Source organism: Salvelinus sp. IW2-2015, unplaced genomic scaffold, assembly GCF_002910315.2.
Source record: "Salvelinus sp. IW2-2015 unplaced genomic scaffold, ASM291031v2 Un_scaffold3431, whole genome shotgun sequence".
Taxonomy (NCBI): Eukaryota; Metazoa; Chordata; class Actinopteri; order Salmoniformes; family Salmonidae; genus Salvelinus; species Salvelinus sp. IW2-2015.
In genome coordinates, this window is record NW_019944711.1 from 14881 (window position 1) to 24843 (window position 9963).

The 9963-nt window shown below is 48.1% G+C and overlaps 1 long non-coding RNA gene across 1 annotated transcript; it reads left to right on the forward strand.

The window, feature by feature from the left end:
* Positions 1-216: 216 nt before the first annotated feature.
* On the forward strand, positions 217-1389 carry LOC139025859 (uncharacterized). The gene is made up of 3 exons (XR_011477502.1): positions 217-340; positions 878-925; positions 1341-1389. It is a non-coding gene; the product is annotated as an uncharacterized lncRNA (long non-coding RNA).
* Positions 1390-9963: the final 8574 nt, after the last annotated feature.

Here is a 9963-nt window from a genome sequence, read left to right on the forward strand (position 1 = left end):
AGTGGTTAGAGGGGGAGGCAGGTAACCTAGTGGTTAGAGGGGGGAGGCAGGTAGCCTAGTGGTTAGAGGGGGAGGCAGGAGCCTAGTGGTTAGAGGGGGGAGGCAGGTAGCCTAGTGGTTAGAGGGGGGAGGCAGGTAGCCTAGTGTTAAGGGGGGAGGCAGTGTAGCCTAGTGTTAGAGGGGGGAGGCATAGCCTAGTGGTTAGAGGGGGGAGCAGGTAGCCTAGTGGTTAGAGGGGGAGGGCAGGTAGCCTAGTGGTTAGAGGGGGAGGCAGGTAGCCTAGTGGTTAGAGGGGGGAGCAGTAGCCTAGTGGTTAGAGGGGGAGGCAGGTAGCCTAGTGGTAGAGGGGGGAGGCAGGTAGCCTAGCGGTTAGAGGGGGAGGCAGGTAGCCTAGCGGTTAGAGGGGGGAGGCAGGTAGCTAGCGGTTAGAGGGGGGAGGCAGGTAGCCTAGCGGTTAGAGGGGAGGCAGGTTAGCCTGCGGTTAGAGGGGGAGGCAGGTAGCCTAGCGGTTAGAGGGGGAAGGAGTAGCCTAGCGTTAGAGGGGGGAGGCAGGTAGCCAGCGGTGGTAGAGGGGGGAGGCAGGTAGCCTAGCGGTTAGAGGGGGGCAGGTAGCCTAGCGGTTAGAGTGGGAGGCAGGTAGCCTAGCGGTTTAGAGGGGGAGGCAGGTAGCCTAGCGGTTAGAGGGGGAGGCAGGTATCTAGCGGTTAGAGTGGGAGGCAGGTAGCCTAGCGGTTAGAGGGGGAGGCAGGTAGCCTAGCGGTTAGAGGGGGGAGGCAGGTAACTAGTGGTTAGAGGGGGAGGCAGCTAGCCTGGTGGTTAGAGGGGAGGCAGGTAGCCTCGTGGTTTAGAGTGGGAGCAGGTAACCTAGTGGTTAGAGGGGAGGCAGGTAGCCTAGTGGTTAGAGGGGGAGGCAGGTAGCCTAGTGGTTAGAGGGGGAGGCAGGTAACCTAGTGTTAGAGGGGTGAGGCGGTACATGTGGTGAGAGGGGAGCAGGTAGCCTAGTGTTAGAGGGGGAGGCAGGTAGCCTAGTGCTTAGAGGGGAGGCAGGTAAGCCTAGTTGGTTAGAGGGGGAGGCAGGTAGCCTAGTGGTTAGAGGGGGAGGCAGTAGCCTAGGGTTAGAGTGGGAGGCAGGTAAACCTAGTGGTTAGAGGGGGGAGCAGGTAGCCTAGTGGTTAGAGGGGGAGGCAGGTAGCCTAGTGGTTAGAGGGGGGAGGCAGTAGCCTAGTGGTTAGAGGGGGAGGCAGGTAGCCTAGTGGTTAGAGGGGGGAGGCAGGTAGCCTAGTGGTTAGAGGGGGGAGGCAGGTAGCCTAGTGGTTAAGGGGAGCAGGTAGCAGTGTTAGGGGAGGCAGGTAGCCTAGTGGTTAGAGGGGGAGGCAGGTAGCCTAGTGGTTAGAGGGGGAGGGCAGGTAGCCTAGTGGTAGAGGGGGGAGCAGTAGCCCTAGTGGTTAGAGGGGGAGGCAGGATAGCCTAGTGGTTAGGGGGGGCAGGTAGCCTATGGACGTAGAAGGGGGGAGGCAGGGTAGCCTAGTGGTTAGTATGGGGGAGGCAGGTAGCCTAGTGGTTAGAGGGGGGAGGCAGGTAGCCTGCGTGGTTAGAGTGGGGAGGGAGGTAGCCCTCGTGTTAGAGGGGGGAGGCAGGTAGCCTCGTGGTTAGAGTGGGGAGGCAGGTAGCCTCGTGGTTATGAGGGGGAGGAGGCTAGCCTAGTGGTTAGATGGGGAGGCAGGTAGCCTAGTGGTTAGAGGGGGGAGGCAATGGTAGCCTCGTGTTGAGTGGGAGGCAGGTAGCCTCGTGTTAGAGGGGGGAGGCAGTAGCCTAGTGGTTAGAGTGGGGAGCAGGTAGCCTTAGTGGTTAGAGGGGGAGGGCAGGTAGCCTCGTGTTAGAGGGGGAGGCAGTAACGCAAGGTTACTAGATCACAATCCCTGAGCTGACAAGGTAAAAATCTGTCGTTCTGTCGTAGTTAACCCACTGTTCCCTGGTAGGCCGTCATTGTAAATAAGAATTTGTTCTTAACTGACTTGCCTAGTTAAATAAAGTCTAAATTAATATAATCACTGCATTCAAATGTTTTCTGTAGCTCTCAATGAGACTTCTGCACCTGTTATCAGGTAGTTTGGCCCACTCTTCCTGAACAAACTGCTCCAGCTGTCTCAGGTTCGATGGGTGCCTTCAGACTTTAAGTTTCAGCTCTTTCCATWGATGTTCGATAGGATTCAGATCAGAACTCATATAAGGTCACTTCAGAATAGTCCAATGTTTTGTTCTTATCCATTCTTGGGTGCTTTTAGCTGTGTGTTTTGGGTCATTATCCTGTTATGAGGACCCATGACCTGCGACTGAGACAGAGCTTTCTGACACTGGACAGTACGTTTCGCTCCAGAACGCCTTGATAGTCTTGAGATTTCATTGTTTCCTGCACTGATTCAAGGCACCCTGTGCCAGGCGCAGCAGAGCAGCACCAAAACATAACCCAGCCTCCTCCATGTTTCACGGTAGGTATGGTGTTCTTTCCTTTGAAAGCTTCATTTTTTTTGTCTGTGAACATGGAGCTGATGTGACTTGCCCAAAATCTCCAGTCTTGACTCATCTGTCAAAAGGACATTTCTCCCAGAAGGATTGTGGCTTGTCAATATGCATTTTAGCAAATTCCAGTCTGGCATTTTTTCCCCTTTTTCTTTCAAAAGTGGAGTCCTCCTGGGTCTTCTTCCATGGAGCCCACTTTCACTCAAAAAGCGACGGATGGTGCGATCAGAAACTGACATACCGTCATCTCGGAGTTCAGCATGTATCTCCCTACCATTCGCACTATCCTTCTGTTCAATCTGGGGTTGATTTTCCTCTTGCGGCCGCGCCAAGGGAGGTTGGCTACAATTCCATGGACCTTAAATTTCTATAATAATATTTTCAACTGTTGTCACAGGAACATCAAGCTGCTTGTAGATGGTCTTGTAGCCTTTACCTTCACCACGCTTGTCTATTATTTGCTTTCTCTGGTCCATGTCCAGTGTGGTGTACACAATGATACCAAACAGCACAGTGACTACTTTTCCCCCATTTAAAATAGGCTGAATGACTGATTACAAGATTGGAGATATTTGTGATACTAATTAAAATAAACTAATTCGTTTTGAAATATCACTATAATCCAATGATTTATTATATTTTCTAAAGGGTACCAACAAATGTGTCCAGGCCCATTTTTAGAATATCTTTGTAGAATTAGCAATAATTCATCTCTTTTCACAGCTTCATTCTACGACACACCCTAAAGGCATGAAACTAGACACGATTAAACAGCTTTTAATTTCACCTTTCAGGAGAAATTAAGCATTATTTCCATGAGCTATAAAAAGGTACCAACACATTTGAGCACATCTATATAACTGATAGAAAACTTTTCATTACTTCTAGATATTGTACATATGTTAATATTGTTTGACATTCTGAAAGCTGTTTTAAAGAAAATAACAGTCCACTAGGTAAACTGCAGCCAGTAAACACTCGGTTTCAGTTTGAGACTGAGTTGTAAAGTAGCTGGCAGAGATGGCGCCGAGCCGGAGCCAGCCGAGGGTTCGTTGGGTTGTGTAATGAACACGATCGGAGACAGAGAGCTGGTTTCAAGCGCAGCAGGTGTTTACTAGTAAAGGACCACAGGAGGAAGCAGGTAGCTGGGTCCAGGGGCAGGCAGAAGGTCATACACAGGAGGAGGCAGGTAGCTGGGTCCAGGAGCAGGCAGAAGGTCATACACAGGAGGAGGCAGGTAGCTGGGTCCAGGGGCAGAAGGTCATACACGGAGGGGCAGGTGCTGGGTCCAGGGGCAGGCAGAAGGTCATACACAGGAGGAGGCAGGTAGCTGGGTCCAGGGCAGGCAGAAGGTCATACACAGGAGGGAGGCAGGTAGCTGGGTCCAGGGGCAGGCAGAAAGGTCATACACAGGACTCCAAAAAGGCAAAGTACAAGGCAGGAGATAGGCAAAAGGCATCATTAGTGAGGCAGGCAAAAACTATCATACATGGGAGGAGTAAATTATGGGACACCAGCGCTCTTAAAGACGTGTGTCACACAACAAACAAAACCTCACAGTGATGGGGTGCAAAGAACTGAACTAAATAGTGTGTGATAATGACAAACAGGTGTGTGAACAGGTGATAGATTCAGGTGATTGGGATCTGGAGAGTGACCTGCGTTCAGGGATCTACGTGTTTGAGAGTTGGAAGCAGCGTTACACGTTGCAGTGTTATTCTATTATCTATCAGATCACACCTATCAGTTGAAAAACAAGCATCATGTGTTTCTACCAGTACCTCTCCTATACCTGCAGTGCTTCTGCCCCAAGCTCAATACAAATTGGGTCTCTGTTTTTGCAGGCGCTAAGGAGGGCAAGTGTCAAGCACACGATGGTTTGCCTTTTGTCATGTAAAAACTGTCTCACTGGCATTTTCCTGAAACCAGGTTCGGTAATGTACCTGTCTAACACAGCTCTACTTGTGCTGGGGGGAATGATGGCCATATCTGCGTCTTTTACAAGTTCAAAACAAGCGCAAAAGTGATCATTTCATGCATCGCTAAAGGGAAGTTTAAAGAACGCCAAAAGCAGGTCTTACAGGTAACTCAGTTGGTAATGGCAAGGGATATTGAGAGCAGAAGCACAGCCTAACCAGCCTAGACAGCCTAACCGGCTAGCCAGCTCTAACCGGCCTAGCCAGCCTATCCGGCCTAGCCCAGCTAACCGGCCTAGCAGCCTATCCGGCTAGCCAGCCTATCCGGCCTAGCCAGCTATCCGGCTAGCCTAGCTAGCACTACCGGCCTAGCCAGCCTATCCGGCCTAAGCAGCCTATCGGCCTGCCAGCTATCAGCTAGCCAGCCTATCCAGCCTAGCCAGCCTAACAGCCTATCCAGCTAACGCCTATCCAGCTCAGTCATCCAGCCTAGCAGCCTATCCAGCCTATCCAGCCTATCAGCTAGCCAGCTACAGCCTAGAGCTAACCAGCCTATCAGCTAGCCAGCCTAACCAGCTATCCCGCTAGCCAGCTTAGCCAGCCTAACCAGCCTAGCAGCCTATCCAGCCTAGAGCCTAACCAGCCTACCAGCTCAGCTATCCAGTAACAGCCTATCCCTACAGCCTAGCAGCCTAGCCACCACAGCTATCCAGCCAGCCAGCCTACGCTAGCCAGCCTAACAGCCTATCGCCTAGCCAGCCTAACAGCCTATCCAGCTAGCAGCCTAACCAGCTATCCAGCTAGCCGCTAACCAGCCTATCCAGCCTAGCAGCCTACAGCCTATCCAGCCTAGCCAGCCTAGCCAGCCTAGCCAGCCTACCAGCCTAGCAGCCTAGCAGCCTAACAGCCTACCAGCCTATCCAGCTAGCCATCCGCCTATCCAGCCTAGAGCCTAACCAGCCTCCAGCTACCAGCCTATCAGCCTACGCCTAACTGGCCTATCAGCCTACAGCTACAGCCTAGCCAGCTAATGGCCTATCCGCCTAACCAGCCTATCCAGCTAGCCAGCCTATCAGCCTAACCAGCCTATCCAGCTAGCCAGCTATCCAGCCTAGCCAGCCTATCCAGCCTATCAGCCTAGCCAGCCTATCCAGCTAGCCAGCCTATCCAGCTAGCGCTAGCAGCCTAGCAGCCTACCAGCTAGCCAGCCTAGCCAGCTAACGCCTATCGCCTATCCAGCCTAGCCAGCCTAGCCAGCCTAACCAGCCTAGCCAGCCTAGCCAGCTAACCAGCTATCAGCCTATCCAGCCTAGCCGCCTAGCCAGCCTAGCCAGCCCCGCCTAGCCAGCCTAGCCAGCCTAGCCAGCCTATGCACCCGTGACGCACAGTATCTTTTGTTCTGCATTTAGAAACATGAAAAAACTATTGGTTTCCCCCCGTTTGGTGAAATGTAAAACCCTCCCTTAATACGGTTTAGCAGCCTCACATAGGTGCTTCTTTTCGTCTTGGCCATTAGCCAACTAGCCTTTGAATAAAGGGCTTTAAATGGTCTACTGAGAGTGAAATATTTTGTAGGTTTTTACCCTCATTTTATTTACCTAGGCAAGTCATTAGGAACAAATTCTTATTTACAATGATGGCTACCCAGGCCAAACCTCCCCTAACCGGGCGACGCTGGGTCAATTATGCACCGCCCTATGGGACTCCCAATCACAGCCGGTTGTGATACAGCCTGGAATTGAACCAGGGTCTGTAGTGATGCTCTAGTGCTGAGATGCAGTGCCTCAGACGCTGCACAAGCCCGTTTTCATTATTCACAATTACACAACCTGCTTCATTTAGTTAAAATAGGCTATCCATCCCCATTTTCAAAGAGCATCCCTTGTCTGATTACCAAAAATGCACTCCTCCAAACTATTCAGTCCTCCTATATGCATATCAACAGCATATTTTTTGAGAATGTGCCTGGACATAGGCAGCGATACAATTGACAGGAGCCTTGTATTTGGTATAGATGTTCAAATGTTAGAGGTAAAGACATTTAGGCTACTTATGCACACAGTGCACGGAATGAGATAAGCAATTTATTGTGCTTCTGACCTATATTAGAAATATAGTTGTTGGTTTAAAAAACAAATTGCTAGTTTTTCGTTTAATTTGATTAACCAAGCATAGCCACCCCTACACTCAATGAAGGTTAGTTTTTTTTGTCCTGCCAAATGCATTTTCCAAATAGCAGCCTATAAAATTGTTAGGGCTAGGCCTTTTTCTCAATTTCCCAAAGTAAACTGCCTGTTGCTCAGGCCCTGAAGCCAGGATATGCATATAATTGGTACCGTTGGAAAGAAACACTTTGAAGTTTGTAGAAATGTTAAATAATGTAGGAGACTATAACACTTTAGATCTGATAGGAGAAAATCCAAAGAAAACCAACCTGAATTTTTTTTGGGAGAGCCCTGCTCTTCCAATAGAATGTATAGGGAAAAATGCAATCTAGCTCCAGTATGCAATTCTTATGGTCTTCCACTGGATGTCAGTAGTCTTTGTTCAAGGTTTCAGGCTTGTTTCTTCCAAAACGAGGAAGAAAAAGGAGTTTTACCACAGGGATACAGACCTGGAAATTTGTGTATGCGCTCTGGACGAAGTGGACACGCACCTGCTAATATCGGTTTCCTATTGAACATACTTCTTTCCGTATTAAATATTATAGTTTAATTACATTTTAGGGTATCCGAGGAGTAAATAGAAACATATTTTGAGTTGTTGAAACAAACTTTAAGGGTAGATTTTCGGATTCCTATCTTGGCATGTTGATCGAGTGAATTACTCAAATCGATTGCGCGAACTAAAGTGAAGTTTTGGGATATAAAGAATGATTTTATCTAACAAAACGACACTACATGTTATAGATGGGACCCTTTGGATGACAAATCAGAGGAAGATTTTCAAAAAGGAAGTACATTTTTAATGGCTATTTGTGAATTGATGAAACCTGTGTCGTGGTGGAAAAATATTTTGATGCGGGATGCCGTCCTCAAACAATCGCATGGCATGTTTTCGCTGTAAAGTCTACTGTAAACCGGACAGTGCAGTTAGATTAACAAGAATTTAAGATTTCAACCGATATAAGACGTACTTAAATGTTGAATATCCATAATTTTTATGATTATTTATTTGAATTGTGCGCCCTGCAGTTTCACCGGATGTTGTCCCGCTAGCGGAACGCATAGCCGTAAGAAAATATCAAGATTGGGAGCATCAAAACACTGATCCCCTTTTTAATCATTATTTTAGCTCCCATTATTATTATTAATTCCTACATAGACAGCCTTAATATTATACACCCACAGGGAGCCATTATTATTATAATTTAACCTTTATTTAACTAGACATGTCAGTTAAGAACAAATTCTTATTTTCAATGACAGCCTAGTGGATTAACTGCCTAGTTCAGGGGCAGAACGACAGATTTTTACCTTGTCAGCTCGGGGATTTGATATCGCAACCTTTCGGTTACTAGTCCAACGCTCTAACCACTAGGCTACGCTGCCGCCCCACAATGATGGTGCCTGTAACTGTATTTAGACATAGCATATTTAAAACAATTTGTTGTTACATTTGAATAGAATTTGGTTAGAACTCTTTAAGCCTTGCCAAAAGTGACAATGAGATGACGATGGTACATACTGCAGCTCTGGTTATAAAGGATGGTACATACTGCAGCTCCAGATATTAAAGGATGGTACATACTGCAGCTCTGGTTATAAAGGATGGTACATACTGCAGCTCCAGATATAAAGGATGGTACATACTGCAGCTCCAGAGATAGAGGATGGTACATACTGCAGCTCTGGTTATAAAGGATGGTACATACTGCAGCTCCAGAGATAAAGGATGGTACATACTGCAGCTCCAGATATAAAGGATGGTACATACTGCACTCCAGATATAAAGGATGGTACATACTGCAGCTCTGGTTATAAAGGATGGTACATACTGCAGCTCCAGAGATAGAGGATGGTACATACTGCAGCTCCAGAGATGAGGTACATACTGCAGCTCCAATATAAAGGATGGTACATACTGCAGCTCCAGAGATAAGGATGGTACAATACTGCAGCTCCAGATATAAAGGATGGTACATACTGCAGCTCCAGATATAAAGGATGTGTACATACTGCGAGCTCCAGATATAAAGGATGGTACAACTGCAGCTCCAGATATAAAGGATGCACATACTGCAGCTCCAGATTAAAGGATGTACATACTGCAGCTCCAGATATAAAGGATGGACATACTGCAGCTCCAGATATAAAGGATGTACATACCAGAAGTTTTCATTCAAAATATCAAGTCAATAGAACATTCCAGATGAGTGTTTGGCATCAAGCGCTGCTTCACATCGACCTATTGAGAACAGTCAGAATGTATTCCTGAAAAGCATCCCAGAGTTCACTTATGTGATCACTTCAAGCTTCAAGGTACGATAAAAAAAAACAGAACAATAAGGACATAGAATGTAAAACAGACCAGACTAAGAGAATGTTGAACAATAGGAACATGAATGTAAAACAGACCAGACTACAGAGATGTTGAAACAATAGGACATAGAATGTAAAACAGACCAGACTACAGAGAATGTTGAAACAATAGGACATAGAATGTAAAACAGACCAGACTGTTGTCAGGACTGATGTGAAACCTCTGGTCAGGACTGATGTATCACCATCCTGTCTAGAAGGGAGGCCTTCACAGGGTGTCTGCCATCTCTGTCTAGAAGGGAGGCCTTCACAGGGTGTCTGCTATCTCTATCTAGTAGAAGGCCTTTACACGGTGTCTGCTATCTCTGTCTAGAAGGGAGGCCTTTCACAGGGTGGGCTGCTATCTCTTGTCTAGAAGGGAGGCCTCACAGGGTGTCTGCTATCTCTGTCTAGAAGGGAGGCCTTCACAGGGTGTCTGCCATCTCTGTCTAGAAGGAGGCCTTCACAGAGGGTGTCTGCTATCTCTATCTAGAAGGGAGGTCTTCACAGGGTGTCTGCTTACTCTGTCTAGAAGGGAGGCCTTCACAGGGTGTCTGCTTTCTCTGTCTAGAAGGGAGGCCTTCACAGGGTGTCTGCTTACTCTGTCTAGAAGGAGGCCTTCACAGGGTGCCTGCTATCCTCTGTCTAGAAGGAGGCCTTCACAGGGTGTCTGCTATCTCTATCTGAAGGGAGGCCTTCACAGGGTGTCTGCTATCTCTTGTCTAAAAGGGAGGCCTTCACAGGGTGTCTGCTATCTCTATCTAGAAGGGAGGCCTTCACAGGGTGCTGCTATCTCTGTCTAGAAGGAGCTCACAGGTGTCTGCTATCTCTATCTTGAAGGGAGCCTTCACAGGGTGTCTGCTATCTCTGTCTAGAAGGAGGCCTTCACAGGGTGTCTGCTATCTCTATCTTAGAAGGGAGGCCTTCACAGGGTGTCTGCTACTCTGTCTAGAAGGAGCCTTCACAGGGTGTCTGCCATCTCTGTCTAGTAGGAAGGCCTTCACAGG